Source organism: Lepidochelys kempii, chromosome 10, assembly GCF_965140285.1.
Source record: "Lepidochelys kempii isolate rLepKem1 chromosome 10, rLepKem1.hap1, whole genome shotgun sequence".
In the NCBI taxonomy this organism is placed as follows: domain Eukaryota; kingdom Metazoa; phylum Chordata; order Testudines; family Cheloniidae; genus Lepidochelys; species Lepidochelys kempii.
This window is the reverse complement of record NC_136389.1, coordinates 18235022-18248036: the sequence shown is the minus strand read 5'-3', so window position 1 is coordinate 18248036 and position 13015 is coordinate 18235022.

Here is a 13015-nt window from a genome sequence, read left to right as displayed (position 1 = left end):
TTCCTCCACTTACTGATTAACAAGCTATGAACTTGAGCAGGGTTTTGCATTTAGTGGAAAATGACCTGAGATGTGACAGTAGGATCTGAACTAACCCAACGTTTAAGAGAATTCCAGTTTAGATCCATCTTAAAGAGAACTTTGGTTTTGGATCTGAAGGACTTTCCCAAAGTTTGAAGATCAGTAAAATGCCATTGCAGATTTGTACTTCTCATGTTTCTCAGAATGAACACACACAGATTAATTGATGGCAATTCAGTTAAAGAAGGTGGACAAGATGAAGTGTCCTCTTCACAACTGCTTCTTTATCATGTTCTCCCTTAGTTTCACTCAGGAAATTGAACACTTTAGAAAAGACCTTGTTCAAAATATCTCTGTGAAAGGTGATCTTCTGCATGACATTATATGCACTGCGCCATGGTAATTTCTCTTTCCTGTGGTGGTTGTTTCATACACCATGAGTGAATATTTCAATGTGGATTTCAAGTGCCTTTTTTTGGTGGTGGTGTTTTTTTTAACCAAATAATGAAACAATGTATACTATACAACCTTAGATAACATCTATATCCATTTTATGGTGCTGTGGCTGTTGAAAACTGCTGGTACTATAAACATGCCTATTACGATTAATAAATGAACTGTGTGTTGTTTAGTAGGAGGCAGCACTGGGCTCTAAGGACTAAGTCTAAAAGCTATTAGAGTTAATGGAAATACTTCAGCGGGCTATAGATCAGGCCCAAACACACAAAGTCCAAACTCACTCCAAAAGATAATATCAATACATTTTTCATAGATTGTAAGGGCCTGATTTTTATAGTGTCCTCAACCCGGCCTCCCTCTTTGCACTCACACTTTTGCATTTGCAAATAAATAAAATACAGTTTTGCAGATACACTGAAGCCATGTAGATATCTAACCGCCTGATTTGCAAATGAAATCCCGTTGTTAGACCACTCAGTGAGTGTTTTTGCCCACAGATTGTAAGATCACTGGAGCATTGTATTTGTTGTTGTGTTTGCACAGCCACACAATGGTGTCTTGGTCCATGACTGAGGTTCCTAGGCAATACCACAGTGCAAATAATTATTCCAGTGCAAAAACAGGGTAGCCAGGATTCATGCAACAGGCCATAAATGTTGCATCTTCCTGTTTTTCAACACTAAAAAATGATGTAACTTGCTTTTATCATCTTTTCCTTCATGTGTTTTGGGGCAGGGATTAGAAGCTTGTCTCATTTAACAACATCTGCTAAAACCCAATGGTTTCCATCTGGATGGTAAAGATTTATGCAAGCTCAGTTTGAAATTTAACTGCAAACTTTTAGTAGAGGTTGAACGTATTTACTCCAAAAAGCAATGATATCAAGTTTCTACAACCTCCTAATGGCCCTTGGCTCATTTTATTTAATGTAATCACTCGAAAAAAGTATTAAATTTCAAACCTTTCCCTTCCCCTCCCCATCTTGTTTCCAAGATAGTGATATCAACGGAGACCAAGCAATTTCATTGGGATGTGGACCTGAGCTTTTAATTGCCTCCAAAAGGGAATAGACAGATACCTGTAAAAATAAAAAAAAGTACTATAATAGCATTATAAAGCCAAGGAAAAAAGTCATTTTTTGGATCAAGCAGCGGCAACATCATTGCGTGAAAGAAATCAAGGAGAAAATGAAGTTTATTTTTATCTAGAAATCAAACAGCTAACCAAAGAACCTATGATCTATAGTACTCTATATTCCTGTGACATGTTTAAAGAAAGCAATGATGAATATTTTAATTTTACATTTTTCTTTAACAATGGAAGCTTCACTCTCTCGCCAGCTGAAAGCCAGATAAATTCCAACACTCCCAGCCTGGCTGTACACAACAGGGCTCTGCAGACGTGTGTGAATCTGATGTCAAGGCACCCTTGTGCCCTTCCATACGACACAGAATTTATGCTTATAGATCTTTCTCCTCACATTTCAAGCTCCAATAGCTTTTAGAAATCTTGTCACAAGCATAGGCAGCGAGTTATATCTCCACGCTGGTGCCAAGGCACCCCACAATATTCAGAGCCCAGGGGCCCAGCTCCACCAATATTCGGGGCTGGGCGTCCCCCCCGGCCCCACCTGCCACCCATGCCCCCCCACGAATGTCCCCCGGCCTCCTCTTGCTACCCCCAGGCACCAAAGCAGAGGGTCCCTGCCTCTGCCCTGCAGCTCCATGCTGCAGCCCTGCAGCAACTGCTGCCGCAGGGTCCTAGTGATCCCCTCATCTCCACTGCCAGGGCAGACTGACTGAGCCTGCCCTTCCACCTCAGACTCTTCCCTTTTCCACCAGCACAGGGGGGCCCCCCCACACGCAGTAACCGCTCCTGCACCATGCTGGGCAAGCAGAAGCCCCTTCCCTCACCCCCAGTGAGGGGCAGCAGGAAGGGAGGAAGCGCATGCAGCACCTGCCAGCACCCACCATGGGGGAGGGAGATTCCTGGACCTGAGAGAGGCCCTAGGAGCACATGCAGCGACAGTGGTGGGGGTGAGTGTGCTGCTGGGGGGGCAGGAAAGGGGGGCTTCTCCCCCAGAGCTCAGTGCTGCCAGGAGGGAAAGGCTGGGGGGAGTCCTCCTCTCTGGCCCCTGTCCCGGAGCAGCCTGCTTTCACCCCAAACTCATCCCCAGCCCTGCCCCACCTCAGAGCCCAAACCCCCAGCCAGAGCTTTCACCCCCCCCCCCACACACACACCCTCAACCCTAGCCCTGAGCCCCTCCAACACCCCAAACACCTTAACCCCAGTCCCAGCCAGAGCCCTCATCCCCCTGCACTCCAACCCTCTGCCCCAGCCCTGAGCCTCTCCAACACCACAAACCCCCCACCCCCAGACAGAGCCCTCACCACCCACACGCCTACTCTCGCCCTGAGCCCCTCGCACACCCCAAACCCCTCATCTGCAGCCACACCCCACAGCCCTCACCCCTGCACCCCCTCCCATCCCCAAACTCCCTCCCAGAACCTGCACCCCAATCCCCTGCCCCAGCCTAGGGCCTGCACCCCAGGCCTCCTCCCCGACCCAAACTCCCTCCCAGAGCCTGGGGCAGATGTGGGGCAGAGTTTGGGCAGGGGCGGGTTCTGGGCACCACCAAAAATTATATAAAACTGCCGTCCCTGGTCACAAGCCATTCTTGAAAGTCTGGAAACCTCTAGCTGAATAGCTCACTCAATAGATGGCCAATATGTTCGGAATAAGCTGGAGAACTATTCCTGTCCCTCTTTGAGGGAAAAAGATAAAATCAAAGTTTGTGACATTTTCCAGGTTATGTCTGGACAGCGATTCACTGAACAGGAAGCATTTCCCAGCACTGTGTATGCTTCTCCACACTGCCCTGCCAACAGGCCTCAAACCTGACCAACTCCCGGGGTGAGAGTGCGTTTTAGTCCCTATGCCCATACAGTCCTTGGCCTCTCTGAGGAGCCGGCCACAGTTGCTAGCTGAGAAGTTGGGTTTGTGTATAGTGGATGCACTGCCCTGAGCAAGTATTGCCGCGTAAATGGCACCACCACAAGCGCAGCCCCAGGAAGGTTTGTGCTTCAGAGACACTCCTCCAAAGCACAGCTGCTCTTCGGTTTACTCCTTGGTTCCAGTCCCACGGCACCAGTGATTTACTGCCGGCCTAGACAGCAGTCAATGGCTAGCTGCGCCACACGGGCTCGGTTACTCTGGTCAGCGAGCAGAGCTGGAACCAAAACGCTGATCATTCCCCACCCCTCCAGGGGGAGAGTAAGTGGGCAAGTCCCCCACTTGCTCCTCTGAGTCCAGACTCAAGGTCTAGATAGCCCTTGTCAGGTGTTTCAGCCTCTGCATAGCACATAGTAATAAACTAAGCATACATCTGTAGTATTTGTTTAGGGCTAGACTGTGGATTGGACTCTCTCTCGTTGTTTATTTTTACTATTTATTATTATATCCTAGTGAATCAATCTCGTCACTTGTTGATTGGAACCTCTTGTTGTTCTAGTTTACGGTTTATGTTTCTACTAGATACATTTTTAGAACTGCAATAAAGTGTTTAACAAAATCATGTTATGGATTTGTTTGATCTTTTCCCACCCTTATTGCCAGCCCAGAGTCTTAGAAAGCTTTTTCAAAGGGAGATGGAGTTGCTTGGTCTTTCTGCAGGAAACAATGCTATTTCTTAGAAACAGAAATAATCCTGTTTGAATTTAATTGGTTTGGTTGAATCAAAAGCACTCAGATAACACAGAAAACGTGGTCTTGCCAGCTGAGCAAACAAGAGGTGACTGAGGTTGTTTATAACTGTACAGTATATGTCTTCATTACTTTTGTATGATGCTCATGATGTTTTTTTCCCCAGCACTGGGTTATTTTAACTTGACAATGTAACTCATTTATCTCCTGGTCCCTTCAGCTATGAAGCTAACTCTTCAGCATTCTAGTGTGTTTTTCTCTTACCTGTTTGCTGTTGCTATTTCTGGAACTCACTATCGCAACCTGCAGTTGAGATAATGAAACCCAGTGATAATTCCAGCTGTTTTGGTGGCTCTGAACACCTCATGGCTTCGCTGGGGCTAAAGAAAGCGTCATGTTACTTTGTGAGGGTTGCAGGATAAGGGGGATGAAGTTGAGGTGCTGCTGCATGTAGAGGGGATGAACTTAATTCTTACAAGTTGTTGTTAATATTCTCACAATGCGTAGTGCTACAAAGCCTTAGCAGTATACAGTGGTGCTGGAACAGTTTTTATAGTGGGGGTGCTGAAGGTGGAAACCATCTATTTGGGTTAGTATTGCTACTTCAAGCCAGCACCCCCAGCACCTCTAGTTCCAGCACCTACGGCAATATACGCCAACGGAAAGATTATGTCCCTGCTCCAAAGAGCTTACATTTACTATCAGCTGCAATCATCATTACACCCACTAGTGTTTCCAAGCTGGGCCCATCAGATCCAACCATACACGTTTATGCATGTGAATAGTCAAAACCCTCCAGGATTGTCCTGGAGTCTCCAGGAATTAAAGATTAATCTTTAATGAAAGATTGTCATGTGATGAAACCTCCAGGAATACAGCCAACCAAAATTGGCATCCCTATCACAGGGACCACACACTTGTGCAGAGTTAAGTACAGGCATATGTGTCTGTAGGACTCGGCTCTTAAGCAGTGTCTTCACTAGAGAAGTAACTAGCTGTGAATCACTAAATTGTAAACTATTCAAGACATGGCCATTAGGCCTGATTCTGCTCTCAGTTAATAAAAACTTGATTAATTAAGTATTAAAGGAAGGTAATATAATTAATGCTAATCCACATGGGTTTATGGAAACTAGATGAGATTACAAGTCTGGTTGATAAAGAGGTAATACAGTAGTGTTAATGTAATATAGACTTCTCTAAGGAGTTTATCTTGGTATCACAACATTTCATTTCAAAACTAGAATATAAAACTAACATGGTTCACTTTGAATGGATTAAAAGCTGGCTAGCTGCTGGGTCTCACAAATATAATCGTAAATAGGGAATAGTCATCTTGTGGGTATGTTTCTCATGGAGTCCTTCAGGATAGGCTCTTGCCTCTATGCTATTTAACATTTTTATCAATGACATGGAAGAAAACATAAATCACTGACCAAGTTTGCAGACAACACAAAGATTGGGGGGACTGATAAATAATGAAGAGAAACGGTCACCAATACATAGCTATATGGATCGCTTGATAAGTTGGGCACAAGCAAACATGTGTCTTGATATGGCTACATTTAGCCATACATCTAGGAAGAAGGAATGTAGGTCATATTTACGGGGGGGGGGGGAAGAGGGGACTCTATCCCTGGGAAGCAGTGACTCTGAAAGAATTTTTAAGTTGGTGGGGGGTGGATAATCAGCTGAACATGAGCTCCCAGTGTGATACTCTGTCCAAAAGGGCTAAAACAATCCTGGCCATTCCAGGGGAATCTCAAAAAGAAATAGAGGGGTTATTTTACTTTTGTCTTTAGCACTGTTACAACCACTGCTGGAATACTGTGTCCAGTTCTGGTGTCCACAAGTCAAGAAGTATGTTGCTAAATTGGAGAGGATCTAGGAAAGAGCCACGAGAATGGTTAAAAGATTAGAAAACATGTCTTCAAGGACTTCCAATCTTTTTAACTTAGTAAAGAGAAACTTAAGGGAGGACTTGATTACAGTCTATTAGTAGCTACACAGGGAACAAATATTCGATAACAGGCTCTTCATTTTAGCACAGAAAGTGCTCAAGAATATGGAGCATTGCTTCTGGGTTTTGTAGGACCAATAAAAATTGTTGTGTTTTATACTGGAGATGGTTTCTGGAGTGCCATGCTTTACATGGATCTCTTATAATGATCACTGCGTAATCTATTTTATGTAGGTTCCAATATTCCCCTCATCACTGTAGTATCTGTGCACCTTCCAGTCATGCATTAAGCGATGTGGCTAACAGCTGTTACATGCAGTTCATTCTCTCACATCCTCCATATTTGCCTCAAGTATCAGTAATGAAATCATCACTAATCATGGACATGACACACCATGAAAATTAGTCTCTTGTTTATCCTGAGGTGGAAGATCTAACGTAACAGTAGCTTAGCCTATGCAGGACAGGAGATACCTGGGAGACAGAGTGTAGGGTGAAAGCTTAAAATGCTGAAGGCCTGCCTTGAGTCAAGTGACAAATGGTTTCAAATAATGCAATAGTTCTGCACCTGGGAAGACTGATCTATCTAGATGGTGATGATCAATTTTCCACTTTCCCTGCTAATTCATCTTGGATGATTCCGCTGGTGGTTACTGCTACCCACTTCGAATCCTCATGTACCGCAATGGTCAAAAATGGAAATACAATTAAAATGGGAATAATTTCAGGTGGTTTGTTTGTAAGTGAAACTGGAGCCTTGAGTAACGTTGTGCTTTGTGAGGGGCCCAGAGCAAATCTGGGGCAAGTGGGATTAAATATAAACTGGTACAAACCCACTCATATCAATGCAGTTCCACTGGCACAACTGACAGCAGAATTCAGCTCATACCACATGAGTCAACGTTAAAAAGGACTCACTGAACACAGAGCATGGGCAAAGTGGAGGTAGTCTGGAGCGGTTTCAAAATATTCATATGTTTTATAATACCCTCAAATTCCACATGGACTCAAGTTTCCGAGACTACTTTGGCAAATTGCTAGCTCAGACTACCATATTCCAAAACATCTGTGCTAAATTTGCACTAAACTGTATGCCAAAAGTAGCAGAGTAGTCCTTGGGGGACTACATGCCTGATCCAAAGCCCAGAGTCTTTGCATTGACTTCAAAGCACTTTGGATCAGGCCCTAAAACATTAGTATAGAAGTAACTGCTTCTATTTACTATAGAGACATTTTAATGTTAATAAAGACTCTTAACGGCATGAGCCTTTACCTGTCTTTATAGGTAAATCTCTGGATACTGTAGACCATCTTGTTCTGCCCTTAGCATCCCCAGAACTGTGTGTACAGGCTGATGGGCTCACAACAGAGCACTAATAAAACATTTAAGTTTTACACAGGGAGAGAATTTATACAACATAAGCCAAATTTTGCCCTTGCTCCAGCATTGTGCAGACTCACTGAAGTCAGCAGAGTGATGTAGGATAGAAGTCAGCCCAGAATTTGGCCCCATATTTAAAGAATTATTACTTTAGATGATGTAACCAGGTGACACTCAGATCTCATGAGCAGATGTATGTGCCTGCACTCTCTCTGACTCAGCCATTTGGCCAAATCACACACTGTCTGTATGGAAGATTAAAAACCCAAACCCCTTCCCAGTTGCAGGCCCCATGTTGGGCCTATCGCAGCACCCTCTATAAAGTCCCTTTATCCGTAGTCTTATTCCTAGGCTTGATTCTCAATCTGCCCAGCAGGGCCAATCCCAGTACCCTGGTTCAGATAGTCTCTCAGCCCTTTCAGGGTTCTCTCATATTGTCTGTGCTCTTCAAGCAGTCTTTGCCCTGGTGTGGGGCCACATCCCCCAGGACTCCCTCCCCAGAGACTCTTTGCTTCTCTGGCCTTTCAGGCCCCAGCTGGACCACTAAAAGGTTCAATTCCCCTTCTGGGACTGCATCAAAATCCAGGCCACTTTGTCAGTGACTGGTGGGGAGGACCCAGACTCACCCTCTACTCCAGGTCCCAGCCCATGGACCCTAACAATAGCAGCCATCCACTGTGTCCCTTTAACCAAGTTGTGTTGCTGCTACAATTCCCTGAACCACTTTCCCACAACCCCAGGACATTCTTCACCCTTACCTCAGGGCCTTGAACTGCCTGAGTCCCAGCCACCAGCCTAGATCACCTTCTCACACCCCCTCAACCAGGCACAGCATCTACACTCCTCCAGCTCCAGTAAGGAACTGAACTCTGCTTTGCACTGCAGCTCCTTTTATATGGGCCTGCTGGGCCCAGATTGGCTGCTACCTGCAACCCCTCTGATTGGCTGGATCCCACACTACAGCCTGGAGAACCCTCTCCATTGCCCTTTTCTGGGGCAGGGTGTGGCAGGGCCACGAGGCCTCCAGCAGGGGGGCTTCAAAGCCTAGTCCACCCTGTCACAGATGGTGACTGTTTCTAGGGAGCAGGAGTAATAAATAAGTTATCTGTGACTTAGTTATGACCCCAACAACGGTGTGTACCATGCACTGGTCCCCTGCTTATACAAAACCCAATTTCCCAAAAGATTTGTGGCATTGCCAAAGACCTTGGGGGAAAATGGGGTTGCTCAATATCTGCATAATGGATTAGCAAGCTAATTACACCAAGAATTCAGCAGTACAAAGCATTTCAAAGGTAAACTTAACTAAGTAGCCGAAGATCACCTGGAAAATTACAGCTAACGAATTACAGTCCCTTCATGGAAAAAATGTTGCCAGGAAGCTATGTCTGCCGCATTGCCTTGTGTTAAGGTGAGCAGCTGTCAGATTTCTAAGAAGCATTGAAAGGCTGCCTTGTTTCCATGGATACAAGCAGAAAAAAATTGGCTGGAAAAAAGTTAAACTCAGGGGCTTGGCTCTCAACCATTTTTCTGAACATCAGGAGTTGCTTCCTAGTAGTTTGCAGACGACTGCTGCACTGCAGCCAGAAATAGAGAGCGAGAGAGCGAGCGAGAGATAGAGAGTGTATGAAGAGTCAGCTACATGTTATTCGTTACTTATTTCAATTTTTACAGACAGATCTGATTTGGTTGGGTTTACCCTAAATTAAAAATATAATGCCAAACTACTTTGAACATCTGAGCTGTGGAGGGTCATGTGCTTTACAACTATCAGTTAATTAAGCACTGCAGCACCCCATGAGGTATCATACCCATTTTATAGATGAGTACACTGGAGCACACTTGCCCAAGGTTAGTAAGTGAGGTGGTGGCACCAATGAAAATACAAACCACATATCATAACTCCCATCCCCGTGCTCTAACTACTTTCCTCAAGACAAAGGCAAACTTCTCTATGATGAAAATTAGAGAACCCTCACAGCTATTGGTAAGTGCACATATGAACCCCATTGCAATGCACTAGATCTTGTGCTGAGAATGGATTGGATATTATGGAGCTTAGTTACTGTGCTACCTTTCTTTTCCTTAGCTCTCTTTATCCTGCTCTAGCAGTTACATTTGTTTTCCTGGCCTTATTTTGAAGTTGAGATATAGTCACTCTAATCAGTGTGCCAGTTTGTACCTATCTGACTGAAATGTTCCATGGTTTTCTCCATTAAGGCCAGATTGTGACCCCTTTGCTCACAATGAGTAGCACTGTACTCCACAAATAGCCCCACTGGCTTCAGGGGAAGAAATTTTAAATTAAAAACTGGCTTTTTCAAAAAATAGAAATTTTCATGAAAATTTCCAGTTTTTGTCCCCAAAAAATGAACACTTGTCAGTTTAAAACAAAAATTTTCATTTTTTAGGGTTTTTTTTTTCAATGAAAACCCAAAAAACATCTAAGAAGATTTTTGACAAAGCCAGTTTGTTTTCATCTAATATTTTCATGGGGGGAAGCAGAAAATTCCTGACCAGCTTTGTATACCTCAGCATGAGGGACAGAATCACCGTCCAGCCCTTAGTCATGAAGCTAGTCCTCAGCCCGAAGTACCAAATCACGTTTCCTTCCACAAAGTATTGACCATTAGTGATTCTTTCTATCTGTCTGGTTTTGTAATTTATCCCCTGGATAGAATGATTTGTTTCTTTTAATCAGTGCAGTTACTGCGATGGTATAACAATGAGCATTAAAAAGAAATACATCCCAAAGCACCAGAGGCTACAGAGCTGCACAGAATGGCAATAGACTTCGCCACCTGCAGAATGAAAGGTAAATCACACTTTTCCATGGCCTCTATCAACATAGTATCCAAGCACCTCATTGTCTTTCATGTATTCATCCTCACAACACCCCGTCATCCCAGTTTTACAGAGTAGAGGGAGACTTAAGTGACTTGCCCCCCGTGACACAGGATACCTGTGGCAGAACAGGGAACAGGATGCAGAGTATCCTAAGTCCCAAGCAACCACACTAAACCCTGGACTGCTTCTTCTACTGCTGGCAGCTTTCTTTTAATAACCACACACTCTAGCAGAATGATTCCCTTTGACTGGAAGAAGGAAAGAGAAACAGTGAAGTTCCTTACATGATTGTTCGATGGAGGCCAGAGCTCTCCGCACCTTGCAGAAACCTGGTGGTTGCTGTACAATCCTGTGCAAAGGAAGCTACTGAAGCCTTAGCTGGATGAGAATATCATTGATACTCATTCAGTTCTAGGCAAATAATGACTAGCACGAGGCTTTGGGCAGCTAATACATGGTAGGAGATGGGGAGAGGTTTCATTTATGTTTCAAAGACAATATGACCTCAGATTTTGCATACAGTTGACACACCTGTAAAGGTAAAAAAACAAGGGGTGTCCCAGAAAAATGGGGCCTCCCAGAAGAAATCTGCTACTGAGATGATTCCTCTTTTGGATAAAAATATAATTGGCTCCTTGTGACTGGTGGTATTGGCTCCAGCTAACACATCTATCACCCCACAACTCAGCTGTCCATTGACCCTATTTAATACATCATTGTAATGACTCCCTGCTGCCTTTTAAATTTAACAGGCACTCACAGTAAGGTGCCAAATGACACCAGTTCAAGACATGAAAGTTCAGAGGCACGATAGAGGCTGAATATTTTACAGTCAATGATTTGTTTTCACCTGTTGTTCAAAATGATAGATAGTATGTAGGACAGTGGCAGTGCAAAAACCCAATAGAATGAGAGGATACCTGCTGTGAATGAAACAGGCTTTGGGTGAGACAAAAGAATGAAACCCTTGGACTGTGTGGGGCAACCATCTCAAGCAAGACCTTGCAATACTAGTTGGACCTGTTCTGGAACACACACACACACACACACACACACACACACACACACAAAATTAATGCCCTGAAAACTACTTAAAGTCACAGAATCATAGACATGTAGGACTGGCAGGGACCTTGAGAGGCCATCTAGTCCAGTCCCCTGCACTCAAGGCAAGTCCATCTTATTGTGCTGAAAATGGTGCTGGAAGGATGATCCTGTGGTTATGGCATGACTCCGGAGACCTGGATTCAATTCCTTGCTCTGCCCCAGCCTGCCTGTGTGACCTTGGATGAGTCACTATGTCTCTTTGTGCCTCAGTTTCCCTTCTGTAAAGTGATGCATCTTTTCTGTCATGTCTATTTAGATTGTAAGTACTTTGAGGCAAGGATTGTAGCATAGCACCTGGTACAACATGGCCCTGATTTTAGGGCCTCAAGGTGCTACAAGTGGTAAAAAATAACAAAAGTAGAATCATAGTGATAACTCTTCTTCTCCTGTAAGGAAGCCAGTAAGAGAAGCACAGCAGGGTCAGGACCTCCCAAACGATTAATCTGTTCCTCCTCAGCAGGAGCATCTGATGGTAGAAATGTCCATCTTGTGAGTGCAGCTTTGAGAACAGAGGCCGCAGAACACAGAGGTGAACTGGCCACTGAGGATGAAAAGGTGCACGAAATCCCAAGGACTTTGCTTGGATTGACCTATATAGCAGATCCCTACCTTCCTTTGTAAAGCGCATCCTTGGCATATGAATCTGCTACAGCTAGGGCTGAACTGCAAAACTCAGATCCAGAACCTTGTTTCCCCAGAGTTTGCTGAGGAGGAGTCTTAGTTCACCCCATTGTCCTATCGTACTCAGGGAAGTTTGTACAACGGCTAGTATAAATAAAAATTGATTCTTCCTGCCTCCTCCTTTCAGCTGTGTCTGCGCCTGTTATTCAGACAGAGCAAACTGGTCAACAGTAAGCTGTAGATATACCAGTCTCACACCACCCACCACTGAGGTGCAAACATATGATATCAAGAACAGCAGTGAGCAGAGACAGTCTCCATCTGCCTATGTAAATCAGTGTAGTACCATTGACTTTAATGGAACTATACCAATGTATACCAGCTGAGGCTCTGGCCCTAAATCTGTAAATCTACTCTTGCACCCCTTCATTCTAGGAGCCCTCTTATCCCACAGAGGAAAGAAGTGGTGGCAGAGAATGCGATTTATATTCATTCATTATCCACATCTGAAAGGAGCTAAAAAATTATAAATAAGTAACAGAAGCGTACCCAGCTGCACATGGTGTTAGTCCAGTTTGTTTTGTAATTTGTTAGTAATTTCTTTAAAAAACTCTCAATTTAAAAAGAAAAATATTTCCCACTGCAATTATTTTTGCAATCCTCAGTCCAAAAAAATAAATAATAAAATAATAGTCTTGCTTTTTATAGTAAAACAGCAGTTACCAATCACAGAGATGTGCTTTGTGCATCTCAGGTAGGCACCTTGGTTATTCTGACATGTAACAATTTTGTCCCCTTTTTTTGCATGCACGCATGAGAGAGGGAGAGAGAGAGAGAGAAACAAAAAAGAACCCCCCCGCCCCCCGTAATCCTGAAGGAATGGTGTTAAAGGAAATATTTGTTCCAATATAAAAAGT